The sequence below is a fragment of the Rattus norvegicus genome, chromosome 1 (genome assembly GCF_021556685.1).
Source record: "Rattus norvegicus strain SHRSP/BbbUtx chromosome 1, alternate assembly SHRSP_T2T, whole genome shotgun sequence".
NCBI classification, from domain to species: Eukaryota; Metazoa; Chordata; class Mammalia; order Rodentia; family Muridae; genus Rattus; species Rattus norvegicus.
Window position 1 is genome coordinate 249,085,057 of NC_141534.1, and position 20,047 is coordinate 249,105,103.

The 20,047-nt window shown below is 43.0% G+C and overlaps 1 protein-coding gene across 2 annotated transcripts in view; it reads left to right on the forward strand.

Moving 5' to 3' along the window:
• The window catches only part of Plce1 (phospholipase C, epsilon 1), a 307,957-nt gene that overhangs the window by 87,006 nt on the left and 200,904 nt on the right, over positions 1–20,047 (forward strand). The window contains exon 1 of one of the 2 annotated variants that reach the window (XM_087571504.1): positions 13,756–13,918. The exons of the other annotated variant lie outside the window; for it this stretch is intronic. The gene's annotated coding sequence lies outside the window, so the exon portion shown is untranslated. Of the gene's footprint in view, positions 1–13,755; positions 13,919–20,047 lie in introns of those variants that run through there. 2 annotated transcript variants of the gene reach the window in all.

A 20,047-nucleotide genomic window follows, 5' to 3' on the forward strand; every position in this document is an offset into this window, starting at 1 on the left:
TGAAAAATCGAAATGGGCGTTACAATGGCGTGACTATGATTGTCCGACTACAATATAACACCATCCTTCTAGCAGGTCCGCTTTACGGTGATCTTCTTTGGAAGATGACACTTGATCCAATTTCCTCAGGCTAATTGCCTCGATTCTTCAGATCACAATTTTGTACCAGTCGGCTCTATTTTTCAGAACTGAGCATTGATTTTCCTAAAGGACGCTTTTCAAAATACCAAGTGAAATAACTATGTTAACAATTCCTAGTCCTTTCTTCTTTTCTTAAAGATTTATTTGTTTCACTTCTGTGAGTACACAGTCGCTGTCTTCAGACACCGGAAGAGGGCATCGGATTCCATTACAGATGGTTGTGAGCCACCATGTGGTGGCTGGGATTTGAACTCAGGACCTCTGGAAGTCAGTGCTCTCAACCACTGAGCCATCTCTCCAGCCCTCTAGCCCTTTGTTATCACGTAGAAAATTGACTCCCTGATAACATGGGGTCTGTTGCAAGCACTGCTTTCCTTTAGGGTGCATGATTGTTTGTTTTCCTGGCCTCAGTTCTTGTCTCTTGTGGATCTCATTTTTTTTCTTGCCCTTTTCTCCTTCCTTCTCTTGGCCCAAACCTTATCCTAGAACTTATAACTGGAACAAGATGACACAGTATCTCAGTGGGTACTAACAAGTTGAGTTTGAACCCCAAACTCAGATGGTGGTAGGAAGCAACTGACTCCCACAAGCTGTCCTCTGACATCTGCATACACACTATGGCACATGCTCGCCTGGGCCCTCAGTTCACACACACACACACACACACGCGTTTTTTTTTTTTAATTTAGATAATATTAATGAAAACTGGAGCAGAAATCTCCACAGGATTCTTCCCGAACCCTGTCCTCAGCTCTCTGAGATCTGCCTTTCCCCCATATACTACGTTGTGTGGTTTTGCACCTTTGCTGGATGCTGATGAGTTGGGGACCTGTCCTCTTCTGCAGCGGGACTCAGAGACCCTTCAGGGCAGCCTGAGCCTGTTCTGTCATCGTCCATCACATTGTCTGTGACAGCTGCATCCTTCCCCAATGGCCGATGGGAATGACACATAGTGGCAGCAAATTATCTTTACAGCGCTGGGCTGCTCGAGTTTTTCTTCTCTTCCTAGGAATTGATGTTCCTGCTGCTTTACTTGAGAAAATATAATTGGTGTAGAATTAGATGGCAAATCCATAACTGGATTTGGAGAGCCATTCATGTGGAAAGGTGACAGCTTGTCCTGAGTATAATGCTGGCGGCTTTCTCTCTGTCCCTGCAAGGATAACAGCATCGGTATCCAGTCGTTTCCAGCAAAGCCTACCTTCCTTTGAGTAAGGGGAATATTTAGGGTCTGTGACTGGAAACATGGCACATCATGGGACAAATATGCTGGCACTTCTATTGGGACAGCAGGTGACTTCCTCTTCCCGAGTAAAGTGGGCGAGACCGGGCATGTGGAGGGGCCTGCATCATGACCTAGGGTGAAGGGCCTCACTGAACCTGTATCCTGCTGCCAAAGTTCCCTTCCTCCAAAGCATCACTTTTTGCCTCATATTGTAACTGGGTGGAAGCCAGTGCACTTACCCTGTAGCAAGAGGAGTTGGAGTCCATTTCCTGAGTCAAGCTGAATACTCATTTGTTTAGACTTTTTCCAGCAACACCCTAAGACAGGGGCATTAGGACCTGGCTCTATGGAAGAGGAAACAGCTGTTCAAGGAGGGCAATGGGGTGTTTGACTCACCGGCTGGTCAGTGGTAAAGTCTTTCACGTCTTTCAGACCCTAGAATCCACGTCTTTCAGACCCTAGAGCCTATAGTTCTCTACCTCTGTGCTAAACTGCTACCATGAGAGGTCCATGAGAGGTCCATAAAAGAGGCACCAGTAGGAACAGAGCATCTGAGGGTCCCTTTGCCTCATCTGAAATGCAGTGCACTGTTTTCTTTTTTCCTACCAGTAGGTGGAAATAGAACGGAATGTTTCAGCCAGTCCTAGAGGGATTACTGTAGTCTCTCCCTCGGAGGAAAAGGAGGGAGAGAAGAAAAGAAAAGAAAAATCCTCAGGAGAAGCTACAGTTAGAGGGTGGTAGTCAAACCTGAGTAGATCCTTCTCCCCTTGGCATCATGGTCTGATGATGGTTTTAACCTCTTAGAGGCCCTGGGGGGCTGTCGAAACGTGTGGGCTTTGCTGGACACTGCCAAGTGAGGGTTTTCTTTGTCCTCACCAAAGTCATTTTCGATGACTTTGCCCTTGGCTGTAAGCTGCTGCTCTGGGGACACTGTCTCACCAGAAGTTTGTACATCATGTTCATTTCTAGAAAATGTGGCTTCAAAAATAAAACAATCAAAAGAGTATATGAGTAGATAGAGAATAAAGGGGCACCTGGTCCTCATGCTCTTCTCATGTCCAGATGTATTCCCGAATAGTACTTTATGTAGACATTCAAATTCTTTCTGTGCGAATGTATTTACCACACACTGCTATATTTTAACCATACCGTAACTGCCGAGCCCCATTTTGCTCGCTGCTTACGAGTTCCCTTGAAGGTTATCAGTGCCAGCTGCTATCTTTCAGCTCAGGTGGTTTGTAGCCCAGGTTGGCAACATCTGGAGACACGGGCTGGCAGGCACCCTTTACTCACATCTCATGAGCAGAGGGAAGTTGTTAATCCTCCTCCAATATGTAGGTCAGTTCCCCACAGCTAAGAACTTCCAGGCCTTACACCTTTGTGCTTTCTGAAAAAAAAAAAGCACTTTGTTTCTGGAAGATGAAGATGCAAAGATAAAACGACTGTGAATGAAGACTCCATTTTAAGTCTAAAAAGAAAACCGGAATGCTTAGGCTGTTGAGTGACTCCGGTGATAGCATGACCTCCCGAGGGTAATCCCTGCAACCCACTCCCAAAGCTGTCCCCTGACCTCCACATACACTCCGCTGTGAGTGTACACATGCACACATGTACACACACATGCACAGTAACAGTGACAAAAATTATATTTGCATCCCAGGTCTCTCACCCAGTTTCCGAAGTCAAAAGAACGAGAAACAGAGGTGTTCAAAGTTCACAGTAAACGCGGGTTACGGTGGCAGAATGGGAATGGATACACCCGCTTTAGTCTTTATTCTATTTAGTGTGCAAGCTTACGGGTCTCCTTAATTAACTTAAGGAAATTTAAGCATAATTTAAAACATGAATGTTTTTGGCCGGGGGCTGTCACCTCCGTCTGCCAAGGAAGTGTTAGACAATATACAGAACTAGGTAGGCCCTTGCTATTACTTTTTTTTTTAATTGGAAAGCAAATCATACAGATTTTGAAGCTTTTGATAAACACTATTATGAGGTAAGAATTTACATCGAAACATGTCCCCCAGGAATTTAGCATTGCAGTGATGTGCAGGACTTGGTCCCTAGAATCCTCACGTGTAGAAATGAACACACACTGGTGATGTCAATGATTTTCCTTTTAGCATTTAAAACCCCCTTTAGGCTGGGGGCCTAGTTCCCTGGTAGAGCATCGGCTTAGCATGCACACTACAATAAACAAAACGGGGTAATCGCCCTTCGGGGATGAGTTTCATTCATCGTTCAGAAGTTGACGGGAAAGCTTCCAGGTCCCCACTCTTGCCACTGGCTTGTGGTTTGCCATGTAAATTCGCACCACACCCCAAGCCCCACAGACAACACTTTGAAAATTGCCTCTTTCTTATTTAAAAGTTGGTAAGCCCTTGGACATATCGAGTCCTTCATCATGTTTCCCAAATCTGGTCTTCACAGCTTCCTGACTTCTGTGGGAGGTGGGCTTTTTACTTTTAAGAAAATGAGCTTTTGGGAACAGACTTACTTGGGTTCGTTACCGGCCTGGGCTAAGTCAGAACCCCAGTCTGTAGTTCTGTGGGCTGCATCTCTACATGTGGCTTCCAAAACACCCACGCCTGGTAGAGTTTCAGCATTTCTGTACTGGTGGCTATAGTATACATTATATATTTATAATATATTTATTGTATACTATATTATATATTATGTTATATGTTACAAATTATATTTGTAATAAAAATTATTTCTTTCAAGAGACTACAACTGGACTTGAGGTAGGTCATCAAATTTCCCTTGAGTGGAGTAGGTACTCTTATCAGAATACTAAACTAAAATACTAAAATACTGGATCAAAGCTGAGGTCACTAAGTTCCGCCACTAAGTCTCCAGGGCTGAGCGTTACTTGAAACGAGAAAGCATCAGTGTCCCCGCTGAAGCCTGCATTTGATGTCATGTTAAGGAGAGCTCCCAGATATATTTATTTCTCTTGGTTTAATCCCAAGAAGCTATTGGAGCTGTCAGTTTCTATTATGGAAGTGGCAGGTATGAAAAATATTATCTTCAGTTCTCTGCAACTGAGCCAATCCAAGAACTTTCCAGAGAAGTTCAAAATTCTTTCCCCAAGCCAAATATAATCTCTAATTGCAAGCTCCCCTATGTGTGTGTGTGTGTGTGTGCGCGCGCGCGCGTGTGCCTGTGTGTGTCTGCATTGGATCTAGACTGAAGTAGTGTTTAAGAAAAATGTTCCTAGGGGACTGGAGAGATGGCTCAGAGGTTAAGAGCACTGACTGCTCTTCCAGAGGTCCTGAGTTCAATTCCCAGTGACCACATGGTGGCTCATAACCATCTGCAATGGGATCTGGTGCCCTCTTCTGGTGTCTGAGACAGCGACAGTGTCCTCACATAAAATAAATCTTTAAAAAAAAAGAAAGAAAAACGTTCCTAGGTTGGTTCTGAGATGCCCACTCGCAGATGGTGTTGTGCATTCTGCTGCCTTCTCGCTTTAGAGGTTTCTGCAGAAACCACAAGCAAAGGGCATTCCCATCTTCAGCAGAGTCTTCAGGGTCTCATCCACTGTGTCTTGAAACTCAGTCTACTGATGTGTTTTGAAACAAGTGCACCACTGACATTACCTCGGTGACCAGGAGTCCCGGGTATGAAGTGTGTACAGGCTAGGTCAGTTCTGTTCTCTCTTTGCTTAATTAGTTGCAAACTTCTTATCAAGGGTCTTTCAGCCTTGGGAGTTATGTTGGGTTCTGTGTTCATTAAGGAAGACACGAACACACTACCTTTAATCCCTTATCAAAAACCCCTTCCTGGAAACACCCCTTTAAACCCTGTGTTTAATTTTACTTCCTAGCCACAAGAGAAGGCTTTAGAGCAGCACAGCTCTTCCCTTCACGGAGACTGACCATCGACTGTAACTATTGCACTCGTCACTCTCTCTCATGGGGTTGGGTGTGCTGTTAAAGTCAGACAAAAAACGATCTGAATATTCCAAAGTTCCAGTTAAGTCTTTGTTTGAGGCATGAAAAGGAAGTGTTGTGAATCTCTGGATTCTCGACTGTCCCTCTTCCTCAAGATGTTATTAATAATAATTATATTATTAATATAATATGTTTTATTATATATTATATTTTACATTATATTATTGCACATTTTATATTGTATACTGCTTATTTATTGTATATTATATCATGTATAATGTATAACATATTATACATTACATTATATTATATTAATAATAATGTCCAAAGCTTTTTCTAAAATAGTTCCTCACTTTATTCTCCAATCCCTTCTACCGGCTGGCACACACTTCTCCAGGGTAGTCTGATTCTTCTCATCCTTGACCTAGTCAGCTTACTCAAAACAAACAAACAAACAAACAACAACAACAGCAACAACAACAAAAAGTGCCATTCATAGGCGCTTCTCTAGATACGAGGTTGTTACTTTGGTTTTTGTCGTTGCTGTTTGCTTGTGTTTTACTCACTGTGAATTTTCGAGCCTATGGGAAAAGCAAGCTTCGCACCACCAGCTAAGTCCCACTGCTTAGACTAACAAGGGCCAATGTTTTCCATCTGCACGAAACCAAAAACAACCACAACTTTTCAGGAAAGAATGCTGATATAGAGATGATAGGCGGCCCGTTCCTTACCTTCTCTCTCCCATCAGCGGAAACCACTATTCAGGCAGTTGCTAGATGGGCCATGGGAGGTCCATAGATAGCAACAGAAAGCATCAGTCTTAGTCTGCTTGCAGGCGGGAAATACAATCTCCTTGTTTTTGTTTGTCTTCCCTGATGACGAGTAAGGGTGACCATTTTTCATATTCATTGGCTATATGATCTGCTTCAGCAAATTGTCTTTGTGCATTATCTATTTGTTTTTACCACTTGGCTTGTAGAAGAATCTGAATATTTTGATTATTCCTTTGCCTCCTATATTCAGATAGCTACTTGCAGTCCATAACTTGTTTCCTGTATTTGTTTATACATATACATATATGTGTGTGTGTATATATATGTATGTGTATATATATATGCATTATATATATAATGTAGATGTTTAAAGTTCATTTACTTTTCCTTTATGGATATATATATACATATATATGTATATATGTATATATATATATATAGAGAGAGTTTATGCCTTATCCTATAGCACTAAAGATATTCTAAAATTTTTTAAAAGATTTCCTTTTTAACATATCAATTTTTCATTTATCTGGAATGTGCTTTTATAGTCGGATAGAAATGTAATTTATTTTGATTCTCAAATTGATTGGCCGTATTTCTGCCTTTGCTATATTTGAGTAACTTGAGTGTGTGTTTGTGTGTGTGTTTTCTTGTCTTATTGCACTGCCCACTGTCTCCAGCACTAATATCAAATACACATGTCCTCAGTTGTGACTAACTCTCACCTGATCAGCCACAGCAATGTGGATGCTATCTCAGTTTTACAGGTGATGTGACTGGAACCGCACTGCAGAACCACACAGCTAGTGGATTGATAACACGGTCTGAATGAAAGTCCATCGGAGCGAGTTTAGCTGCCTCTGCCTTTTGGTCACTGCTGACGTGGGGGGAGCTAACCCTTCTCACTGTGCCTGCTCCTGCCCAGATTCCGTTGTTAATAAGGAAGGGAAATGTTATGGAAGTGATGCCAGGGCTGCACTTGCAGTTAGTCTGAACAAAACTAATAGACGTTGTTTAACTTAGACCTGCCAAAAGTAGGTCAGAGAGCCTTAGAAGTATGGAAGCATTCTTGTTCCAGCCGGTGTAAGCATTTGCTCAGGTAATGTGATCACATCTCTGGAAACTCAGAAAGAATGGATCTTCATGGACTGTTAACATTCTGAGAAAGAATGGAAATGTCTTCCCTCTCCCTCCCTCCCTTTCTTCCTCCCTTCTCCCTTACGTCTGTCTTTCACAGCCTTCCCAGCTTCTGTTCCTAAAACAGCTGAAGCAGCTTACAAAGGCATGCATAAAACAAGGTAGACCACAGATAAGGTAAAATCGGGACAAATGGAAAACAAATGTGATAGAATTAGTAATTCTTTCTTAGAGTCGTTTCTTAGTTTGACCACAACATGGCCTTAAGCTTCCTAGCAACTGAAGCAAAGAAAACCTGTCCAGCTGCACATTGCACAGTGGGCATGGGATGGAAATAGAACACTCAGTCGCTAAGGGAATATCCAGCGTGTCCTGATTCAGAGGCTTGAGAGAAACTTTTGGGCATTGGGCTGCAGGTGGACTGTGCTCCCTGGGGTCTTCTCAGTGGTGGGAAGTGATTTCGCATTATCTGCATTATTCTATGCAAACTTCACCTCCTTGAGGAAAATATTATTCTTTCTTTATCTCGAACAGTACCTAAAACAATAGATGCTGATAAAAATATGTTTCTGGAATGAGTGTTATTTATAATACCCATCTGTAAAAACCATTGGCTGGAGTAACATTTGTAATAATTATAGCTCTAGACATTATCAATGAACTACCTAGAAATGACATTTTAGGAGATACTTTTCAGTTCCATGAACAACATCATCAAAAATAACTCAATACTTAGTAATAAATTTAGCAAAAGCAAGGCACAGTTTACCCACCGGAAACTACAGAACACCGTGGGAAAGCCAGTGGGAAACCCGGGAACAAATACACAACAGCAATTCTATGTGAAGTACAAAGGCTGAAACTTTGGGTGGGTGGCTTTTCGACTCTCTGACTTGATTGAGGATGGTAATTTAAAGTTGTAAGAAGGGACTGAGGACATGGCTCAGCAGTTAAGAGCATTGGCGACTTTTAAGGAGTATGTGGGTTCAAATACTAGCTTACAACTGTCTGTAATTCCATTTCTAGGAGATCTAACACCCTCTTCTGGCCCCAGATACACACGTGGTGTACAGATATACATATAAGCAAATACCTATATACATAAAATAAAATTTAAAAACATTAAATTGTAAATAAAAGTCACACACACACACACACACACACACACACACACACTCACACTCTGCTTGGCAGGCTTGGGGTCAAACTAAGAGCCTCAGGCATACCTGGAAAGTACCTGCCGTCCCTTTCCCCCTCCCTCAACCCAGCTTTTCTCCCAGCCTAGAAAAGTGTATATTGGATAAAATAGAGCCATGCTATATAGAAAACTACCTCAAATGTTTAACAGTGTGTAATTATATTAAGGACTTTCAGCATTACTGATTACCCATAAGTCTGTATTCTGACATCCCATGAATCAGTATTCTCATATATAAAGTAGGTATCTGCTGTCATTCTTAGCTAATTTTTATTGCGCTTATAGCATGTGCCTGTCACATTTCTGAACAGCTCTGTAAATATTATCACATTTAATGTCCCACAGGGCCAGGGAAATTAAGCCTTTTACCCAGGGTTACTCTCCAGCAGGGACCCAGGGACAGGAGCAAGCCTAGGGTCTGGGCAGTCCGTATATTCTCTACTGTCCTCCCCTGCTTCTTTCTGACCTCGTCGTGACAAACCCTAGCATCCAATGAGTAGCTGGAAGCATTCGGCCCATAAATATGGAATGAGAATATATTTTGGGAGTCTTAATGTCATCATTGGGGTACCACAATTAAACAAGTGTCGCCATTTTAAAACCATCTTTCCAGGTGGCCACCTTAGAACTTCAAAATAATCACATACAAACTAGATGTGGTAGAGATCCCACCTATGATGTGAGTGCTTGGACTATGTCTCCAAAACCAAAAAAACGAAAAACAAAACCCAAGCACAGTTTGCAAGATATTTGCCAAACGTTGGCCTTAGAAAACGTATTCCTCAAACAGAGACTAGGCACTAACACGATAGGCTGACAGGCCTTGTTTCTACCTCCCTAACATTGTGCCCAGGGAACTGAGGGGTTTGTAGTTAAGAACCTGGGCTATAGAGTCCATGAGTGGGGTTCAAATCCCGCCTTTGTTACAACAGTGTAGCATGTTGGAAAGATGAAGGAGACTGTAAGACGCTCAGAACTCTGTGGGTGTGGAGGAAGCTTTTAAGACTAGAAGCAGGTGAAACGCACAACCTTCTAAGGCTGGACTTGACGTGAGCAGTGCATTTGCACAAGCAACCTCTAGCATCCAAAGTGCAGAGCTGCGAGTGGTGGTGCACATCTTTAATCCCAGGAGTGGGGAAGCAGAGGCAGACAGACCTCTTAAGTTCAAAACCAGCCCGGTTTACACAGAGAGTTCTAGGACAACCTGGGCTACTTAGAGAGACCCTGTCTCAAAACAAAATGAAAACCCAGAGGACAAGCAGGAAGCTGAGTCTCTGTCCTCAGACGACTGTCCCCCAGGCCCTGCAGGTTATTCTTCTGCAAGGATAGGTGACTGGAGTAATGGTTGCCCTGCGTGTTAGTCTGAGCCAAAAGAGAGAAGTTCTTTTCTGAAGATAGGTTTCAGGATGGCTCAGGTTGTCTGCTATGTTTCCTCGTTCTGGAGACTCTCAGTTTATAAACCTAGTGCGAAGAAAAATGTCCACAATTCTGTGAGAATCCTGACATTGTTTCCAGCTGGACAGTATCAGTGATACACCTTGGGTTGTTTAACTTAGCATTCCATCTGCTAAGTACCTCAGGGCTAACCGCGGTGGTCCCTAATTGCGGCTTTTCTCAAACCACTCAGGCCTCAAAATCCGTTCTAGAAATAGGTGTTGTTTATGTGCTTTAATATAGAAGCCGCACCAAGGTTTTTTCACGGCATAAATGGGATAAATCATTCCTGCGGGGTGACACTGTAAATCAGTGTAGAACTGCAGAAACTTGCCTCTCTACTGCGCTCTCTATCCATAATCTGGCGTCTTTTCTCTTTCTAGGAAGGTTATAATAGTAACTAGATTGCTAGGGGCCTACCCAGTACCAGGCATGGGTCTATGCTTTCCGTGTACGTTTGACTGTCCTGAGATCTGGTCTGAACCGATGCGGTTCTTCTGAGGAGTCTTTGGGGTTCCAGAGACATCATCCCGCTTTGTAGTATGTGTGTGATAGGCCTGTGCTTGCTGGGGTAACCCAAGCTCTTGCAGACTTAGGCATGTTAGGAGGTCATGCTGACTAAGGGACATTCTATTTGTCCATTGACATTCTGCAGGGGTGCCCAGGTTCCAGGGTTGGCAGTCCTGGAAAAACCAGTCAGCCCCTTTTGTTGCAAGTCTTAACCAGATTCTAGCTGTTAGTGTCTTAGGTAGGTGACCTGTGCTCTTCCTTCTGAATGCAGAGCTGGCCATGTGGTACGTAGGACATTGTAGGAGACAGCCATAGCCAGGCTGACCTATGACATGGCTAGAAATAAACGGGTATTTATTAAGGGTGCAGCCTTAATTTGGTTATATGCTCAACCACGAAGCTACTCAGATTCGACATGCAGGTGTCTCAGTGTGACTTAAGTAACACGACAACTTAAAAAAAAAACCTAGAATGTTTGCTTTTAAAATTATCTCACCTTGTCAACAAATATTTATGGAGGAACTCTCACCACCACTCACATGCCAAGAACCCTGACAGATACTTCGGGGATACCCTTGAGCAAGTTGATCAGAATAGGATGCTGAGGAGGGAGGGCGATCGTGTGGGCTTCTGATTCTAGTGTGGGCAGCTACTGTACTGGGTGGGGAAGCCTGGTTCCTCTGAATCTTGCTGGCTGGCTCCTCCTTTAGCCAGGAGGTGATGTCCTCTCTGGAAACAGGTTTTTTTTGGACTCTCTTTAGGAACAGCTCTTGCAGCTGCTCCGAGCCACACAGGAAAAGCCATCTCACTGTGCTACTTTATAGCCACACCTAGCTTTGTGACCAAAAATGGTATTGCCAACTTGGTGACCCACTTTGTTCTTCAGAGTTGGCTCTGATTGACTCGCCTGTGAGCCAAAACGACATCCACTCTTTGAGGTTGAATATTTACCACCGCCGAGCCAATTATCAGTGATTTGGATCATTTTGAAGTGATTTCTTACTGACCATTGTGGTGCTTTCTCTCTGTAGTAACATTGTGTCCAGTCTTTCATCTACCTCCTGCCTGTCTCTCTTCCCTGATAGTTTGGAATCCTTGGGAGAGTTCCGGGGCCATACATCCATATTTCCAAAACCATATATTTACTAAAATTGAACATATAGTTTCTGAGAAAACTTTCCAAGTTGGCCCCTTGGAACTATTCTAACAAGAACGTTTTTGGGAAAATGGGAAGAATAGTAGGTTTTAGAACCTGCCAGGCCTGGCTTCAGTCTCTCTTCTCCAAGTGTTTGACCCTACATAGTTGGGGGGTTATAACCCCTGGCCTTGATTTCCTCATCTGTGTAATGGGAACAGTAACACTTTCTTGACAGGTGAGAAGCAGTTATCATCCTTGTCATATTGGAACTCACATAAGGCATACATTCAATCTTTAAAAAATAAAAAAAATTTTAGTAATCACTTCTTTGGAAATCATGTACAACACAAGCTGAGACTGAGGGTGTAGTTCGGCGGTAGAGCGTGTGCTTAGATTGCGCAAGGCCCTGGTTCCATCCGCAGCACTGAAAGAGGAGGGGAAGGTTGGGGTGGAGAGGAGGAGGATCCCAGGAGACGATTATGCTGAAGAAAATCTAGAGCCCATCCCAAGGTCACTGAGATCCAGAAAGAAAAGTGGATCGACCAGGGTCATACAGCCAGTTGTGATAGAAGGGGATCGGCGTAGAGCACTGTATGTGGCTTTTGAATTCTCTACCATTGGAAGCCATGCTTTCCTTGTCACAAAGATCAAGAACGCTGAGCCAGGAAGCTCCTGAATGACAAGGACTTGAGGTCTGCGTTCGGTGAGAAGTTAGCACACACTTCCCACATTTTTGTGACATTACCCTGTCACTTTGCAGAGTACAAAGCACACAGTGTCTCTCACAAAGCTGGCAGGAATAATACAGGGTGGTGACCAAGACACTGGTCACACAGACTCGGTCCCACCACATGACAGCTTACGGTACCTAATTTCTCCGGGTTTTGGTTCATTCATCTACAGGACATAAACCACAGTATCTACCTCCTAGTGTCATTGTGAAGGTTAAAGGCAGTGAGTGCTACTACACCAAGTGACATTGTCTGGCATGTGATAGGGACCCTCCAAAATTGAGTATTATGATCAATAACACATTTCTAAGAAGTCTCTCTATGGCTTCCCCACTATCTCAAGCTAACCTCTCACTAGCTGTGAAATCTTAGCTGGTCTTCCAAGCAGATGATATTGACCAGCTCTTTCTTACCCTCTCAAAGTCCCTTCTCATCCAGAAACATGAGATCTTTCACCTCTGACGCTCTACCCTTCTCAGGGACCATAAAATCCTGAATGGATAGATAGAAGTTGCCCATCGGAAACAGAGGTCCAGAGGGAGGGAGATAACTCAGTGGGTGAAGGCTCGAGAATCTGAGTTTGATCCCCAGCATACACGTAAAAGCTAGGCACAGTAGTGTGCACTTGTAATCCCAGGGTTGGGGAGGCAGGGACAGGCAGATCCTTGGGGCTTGAGGCCAGCCAGCCTAGCTTAATTGGCAATCTCTAGGTCCCAGTGAGGGACCCTGTCTCAAGGAACAAGGATCTGCATAGCCCCTGAGGAGTAACACCTGAAGCTGACCTCTGGTCTCCATGCTTCCGCATACACATTTGTAAATCTTACCTCCTATCTCTCCCCTCCCCACACAGAGGGTTAGGAACGCTATCCCTGAGCTTTCTTGATTATTAACAGGTACAGGAAAGACGTAGAATGCCGACTTTAACAAACACTACCATTCCTAGGAGATGCCGCTTCTTTGAAGGCATTGCTGCCTGTGGACCTGTATATTCTGCCCATATCATCACTACTTGGACACTGTGTTCTTTGTACATCAGTATACTAGACAGCTTGCTGCTTTCTCCTTTTACTGTCTGACTAAAAGTATGAATAGTTGAGTTTTCTATTTCTATTTAGAAGCTGTGATATACTCGAGACCAGAACAATGCAAATGAATCCAAAATTAGAGGCCAAATTAATGTCACTCAAGGGCAATTCCCCCCTCACCCCTCACTTCAGTGGAGAAATTGTATTTCCCAGCAGGTCTTGCATGCCCTGACTCCGGATCCCAGCCCTCCCTCGATTCTGAATATTACATCATTTCATTTCGGCTAATGTAAACACTCGTCACCCTGCATGTTGCAGGATCCTTCTCCACGGGTTGAGGCCGAGCCTCGTTTGCTCGGTCGGTCGTTGTGGTGATGAATGGTTTCAGAAAGAAGAACAGCAGGAAGAGGCCTTGCAGTGATGGAAGAGGTGAGGCGGCTCCACGTGAGATTCTGCAAAAGGATTAAGACTTGGCACAGGGCTGGGTTTCTATGCAGCCTCTTAGGCACAGAGTCCCAGGAGAGGGAAGCAGAGTTTCAGCTGGGGCTTTGCACACTCCCAGCCGGCCTTGAAGGGTGGTTGGCTCTTTTCGTGCTCTCTCTCTCTCTCTCTCTCTCTCTCTCTCTCTCTCTCTCTCTCTCTCTCTCTCTGGGGTACCCAGATTTGCCTTAGTAAAGGATGGATCTGGATGCTGGAGTTTTAAAGGAGACCAGGTAAGTGTTCTCATTATCCGACGTCCCCTGGGGGTTCTTAATGACTGAAATCTGGCCGATCGCTCCTTCTCTGGAGCAGTATTAGCCAAAGGCAATTCCTCTGAGACATTTTGCGGGGGGGGGGGGGGGAATCAGCCAAGTTTCTTTCTATGTTAAGGAAGTTTCTAGAGTGTTTTAACCCAAAGGGCTTCATTGGAGAAGTGCAAACTCCTTTCCCTGAGATCGCAGCAGTAAGATTGCCATTCTCTTTTCTTTCTGTCTATGAGGTTTTGGAAAAGAGATCCTGGGGGTTTGTGAGGTGTGTATTTGGAGGGTTTTATTTGGCTTTTATTGATGCCTGCGGTGTGCTCTGTATCATTTGGTTCAGTGAAAATGTCTAATTCCTTACGTTCTCTCGCAAACTAGTTTTTGAACTAGTTTGACTGAGTAAGTTATGGAGACTTGATTTTTAACTCTCTCGTGGGTGTTTAGCAAATATGATACTGGCAAAGCGTAACCTGAAGCCTAAGCAGTTTTAAGAAGAAAGACCCACACTGACAAGCTTTTTGCGAACACGTCTGCTGACTTTTCTAATCAAACTAAGTGACAAGCCTTTTGATGTTTCAAGCAGACTGAGGCTTTTGTTTGTTTGTTTTTTTCAAAATTTCAGCGTAAATATTCATAGTTCGTGGAAAGAATGATCTGGTTGATCTGAGGAGCATTTATCCATTTGCATTAAAAGCTTTATAGATCCTCTTGGTAAGATTAGCACAATAATAGATCTCTACAAGGGTAGTTCATGCTCAACACCAACTCCATCCCAAATGCTGTTTCTTTTCTGTTTAAAAAAAAAAATCAGAAGTTAAAAATAACCCTAGTATAAAACTTGAAAACTGTTTTGTTTCTCTGTATTTGGCTAATTTCGTTGCAAAGTGCTGTGTGTAAAGAATTTGAGTTATGAAGACTGCTCTCGGATCGGCTCGCGGGAGTCCATCTGCAAACGTCCACGACTTTCCGTGAGAGCGTGTGTTTTATGGTTGTTAGGATTAAAATTATCAGTTAAGCACTCCTTTCTGCAGCCCTAGAAGAAGGGAAACAAACCCAAAGAAATAACTCTAGAAATTGTGGTCATTTTTCTACACAAGCTTGTGTCTAAAGTCCTGTGGGAAGGGGGCATTTGGCAGCTCTCAGTCCATTGAGTATGGGGGAGGACGTGGTGGGAGTGATCGTCCGTGGTCCAGTGTCAGGCAGTAGGAGGCAGACGCTCTTGTCCATGTTAATTTTTAAAAAATAAGTGGATGTTCTCATTAAATGTAGAGGATCAATTCCAGCTCTGGCTGTGGGAGACTGTCTGTACATCCGTTTTCTTTTTACTGTTTTCGTTTGATGAGCCCTTTTTGGTTCACGTAATCCCCCCCTTTTTTTCCCATGAGAACCCAAGAAGTCATGCACTCTCTTGAATTTTGCATTACTTAAGCATTTTAACCATGGTGAGTATTTTTATTTAGTGGAGAGGCTGCTGGGGACAGTTTGGGGAGTTTGGTGGGATGTCTGGGGATGTGGGAGATTTACGTCTTAATCTGTGAAGACTGCTTTAATCATTGAGGAAAGAAAATTATTCCAAAAATTAAAACATGGGAACTTAATTTTGATATGTCCATTCTTCTTTATTATTTGAGAGTATAATCTGAAAACGCTTTTCCTAACTAAACGTTATAAAGACATGCTTTGGGCATGGAAGTGAGTGGTAAATCCTGATGTTTGACTTTGCTCGCCATCAGACTGATAACATCTTAGAAATATCTTTAGTTCTCAATTATTTTTAGAAGTCAAAAACAAAACATAAATGTCCCGGAGTGTTGCCACATCCTCATTCTATCTCCTTCTTCCTTAGCTCTCCTTCTAGAGGAAGGGAAAGTGTCCAGGTAAAAAGAACAGTTGCCAGGAACATCCAAGGATGACTGCCCTTGTTTTTCTCTTTTCCTTCTTAATGCTTTGTTGGTAAAGGGTCCGTTTGTTTTATTTCTAGTGAAGTAGTAAGGCAGGCCCTGGAAACACGGAACCATGAAGAATGGCTTCCATGGGACAGTGCTTGAGAGAATTTTTGTAAAGACATAGACAGCACTTTTGAAAGGTATTTGTCCACCTTTAGTTTGTGTCAGCAACATGGCAGAGTTGGTTAAAACATCAGCTGCCTGGCCTTTGCCTCAAATGGATGGGAAAAAAATGATACATAGGTAAGAGATAGATAGATAGATGATAGATAGATAGATAGATAGATGATAGATAGGTAGGTAGATAGATAGATGATAGATAGGTAGGTAGGTAGGTAGGTAGATAGATAGATAGATAGATAGATAGATAGATAGATAGATAGATAGATGATAGACAGACAGACTTTTTGTCCATAGCCTCCATGAGACTTGTAGAATTTGAATGTCCTAGTGAGACCCAGAGAAGAGGGACAGGGAGAAGTCATTTGAGTTTCTCAGAAATTGAAGACTTTCTTGAGGCAGATGACAAAGAAGCATAAGAAGACAGGGTCATGAAATAGATACTAGAGCAGTGGGTACTCAACGTTAGACAAATGCTAGCAGGAAATAGGCAGTCGGTAGAGATAGCCAAACGTTAATGAAAATGTGCCAGTAGAGAGGGGTTATGGGCCACCTGACAAGGATAATGAGATTGAGCACGAAACTAGAATCAGGCTGGCTGTGTTAGAAAATTAGGCCAATTAGTAATAATGAGGGTGTTTACTCACTTATAGATCTGCAAAACAACTCCCCAGGCTGAATTAGGGCAAATGATCATTTCCTGTGCTAATGCTTTTACAGAGCAAAAGCAAGAGCAGCGTCATGGAAGGTGCAGGGTATCTTGTGTATGAACCACTGTGATTTAATGGCATGCCGAATGCCGGGTTAGCAACCTGCGTCAAGAACAGAAACCCCAAATACTGTGTACCTGGTGAAAGAGTAATTACAAAAGCATCAGCAGATTTCAGCCATTTGCCCAACTAAAAAGTTAGTGCCACACACCTATGAGAAGCAGAAAGTATGATGACATTTGAAAATTCTTGAGGGGTTTCTGATGAAGAACTAGATGCTTTTCCTACCTTTTGCCCAGTAGAAAACTCAGCTCTTTGCTCTGTTCCAAGTCTCATGGGCAACCCCTATGTGTCTTACTTTATTGAACCCTTTTGACTCTGGAAGTAGGATTATTAGCTGGAAGAATTGCCATTTATTGCTGCAGCTCAAGGCAGAGATGGTTCATGAGAAAGAAGCATTTTGAAAAGAAATAAACACTTTAGCCTATAAAAATCCAAGTAGGAAGCCCCTGAAAAAGTAGTTTAAGGAGCAACCCTTGAGGCATTGATATTGGAACAGAACAAACACTTTCGGAGTCTTTTAGAGGAATGGACCTGGAGGAACCAGTCCCAATCCTTATGTAGATAGAGAACACACGTTGGAGGATGTAAAAAAGGAGCCAGCAGGCACCACAGATCTTTGCTCTTTTTCTGCAGACTATGTCACAAGGAATGCCATCCTCAAATCTCCTTTAGAAGCAGAGATACCCGATCAAGTTGCAATAGATGTACAGAATGTTCTAGACCTAGCTGACAGACTGGATTTGAATAAATCACAAGGACAGGTTGGCCTTTATCCAAGAGTTATACAGGAATCCCAGAAAGAAGTCGTGGGACTGTTGGTAAAAAAGCAACTGATTTTTACCTTCACAGTTCCAGCCATTCCTTCGACCATAGTTGCTGAGTTAAAAAAGTGTCTGGCTCCTTTTCTCTGGACATAAATTAGAGCATGTGTGCAAAATTTAATAGATGGAGTCATATATTTTAGATAGCGGTGGTTCTGAATTCCCAAGCCCCATATTTCACCATGTTGGATGACTTCGAGAACATTTCATTCTTGAAATTGCTGAGCATTTCCAGCCCCTTCCTATAATGTGAAACAAGCTTATTATAACTCATGTGTACTGAGTAGCAGAAGCACAGAGAAGTGAATGGCCAGTAGTCGGTGGTTTGAGAAGTTATTCATCATTCAAGGCTACAAAAGGGGAGCGGACTGCAGTGGCCTCAGAAGTGGACGTCCCTGTCATGTAAGTTAACAAACAGAACATGGTAGAGTAGGAAGATCTCAGCATTTGAGCCCTGTGTAGTCAGGCCCATCGCTCTATTGCCTGGTAGCCAGGCCCTGCTCTCGCTTGTCCCAGACCGCCTTCTGGTCATTACTACTCTATCTTAACTCTGCAGCCCAGGCGCTCTGTGTTCTGCTGTCTTGTATGTAGTTCTCTCACACACTTGTGACCTGTTGTATATAGCAGGGATAGTTAGGAAGGGGCCTACAAGGAGTCAGTAAGTTTAGATTTTGTGCTGTTCAGGACAAAAATCTCAGTGCAGTCAAAAACAAGCAAGAGTAAACAGGAGCTGTGACTAGCACTCCCAAGGGTCACTCAGTCATTTAATAGATACTTTTTGAGCTCCTGGAAAAAAAACGCATTGGGGTTATAAATATGAATGAGAGAGCCGCTCTGAGAATGGGGTTGAGACATTGAGCTCTAGTGTAATTGTTTATGCATTTCCCATTCTCCAGAGCGCGATGTCTCAACCTCAGCACATGTGACTTTTTGAGGGAAATAATTGCTTGTTGGGGTGGGCAGTCCTATGCATTGTAGGACATATAGCAGTATCCCAGCCTGCACTTAGTCCATGAGACCGGTGTCCCCATCACCCATAGATGTAACAACCAAAAATATCTCCATTTTGGGGTCTTCTGCTGGGAAAACCACCCTGAGCCGAGAACCACTGGAGTGTGCCTTATTGGTTGCCCCTGCAGAAGTTCACAAGCTTCACAGGAAGTGCTTCTAACCCAATCCAGGCATAGGCTTCTTGGAGGAAGTCATGTCATGGAGGACACCTGCAGGGTGAGAAGTCCTGGATCTCTTTGGAGGAAAAAGACATCTAGGCTTGGACACTTAGAGGGAAGGAGGAAGTCCTGGGCCAGCCTGGGACGTTATTTTTAGGGGTGGTGGCCTGAGCCTTTTTGAGCCTGACCTCATCTAACCCCAGTTCACACTTAGAACATCTAGCAACAGGTTAGCAGCCTTTGGGAGCTACACAGGTAGACCAGGAGTGATGTACTTTACGTCTGTTGCTCTCAGTGCCTAAAGGGAAGAAAGGACATTTCAACCCTCCTCTTAACTGAAATTTCAGTATAGTTCTGACTAAATTAACTACACGTTTTAGCTAAGATGTGGACTCTTAGCTAAATGCAGTTAGACTAATATTCAAAACTTTGTTACCAATAACTTTTCTTGGCTTACTACAACATGAGCCAGATTGCTGATAAGCACACAACATTTTGGCATTGGCTGGTCAAAGCATCTTTTTTCTCTCTCTTACTCCCAAACTGGCTCCTTTTAGAGCAGTGGTTCTTAACCTTCCTAATGTTAATTCTTGTTGTGGTGATCCCCTTCCCCAACCATAAAACTATTTTTGTTGCTACTCCATAATTTTGCTACTGTTATGAACCATAATGTAAATATCTGATAGGCAGGATGGTCTTAGGTGACCCCTGTAAAAGAGTCATGACAGGTTGAGAATCACTGTCTTAGAGGGTGATTGGTTTGGATTCCCGCTGGCAGAGACCTATGTGCACTTGCTGGTTCTGCCTGGATGATCATAGAATGGTGACTGTCCCTTTCAGGCAGGTGCATCTTGTGTCTACCCAGCATCTTCTGTGGTCCTTTCCTGTGGGCTCCTTGGTTACTGCAGTTCATGACAAGAAATAGTAAGTGGCACCGGGCACTTGTGTTCCAGCAGTAGGGATGTATAGAAGAGGGAGAAGCAATAAAAGATGGGGGAAAGTCAAAGAATTAATCCTAAGATCATACTAGTTGAATATATATTTTATGTTGTAATATATTGTATCATATATTGTAATATATTGTATCATATATTGTAATATATTATGAGATATTGTATATTTTGTATATTATTGTATATTATACATATTGTGTAATATATTGCATAATATATATTATAATATATATGTAAATAGTCTCAGAAAACTTCTGATCCAGCAGCACCTCCTCTCTTTACCAGTAAGAGCCATGTTTGATGTCAAGTAGGTAAGGGAT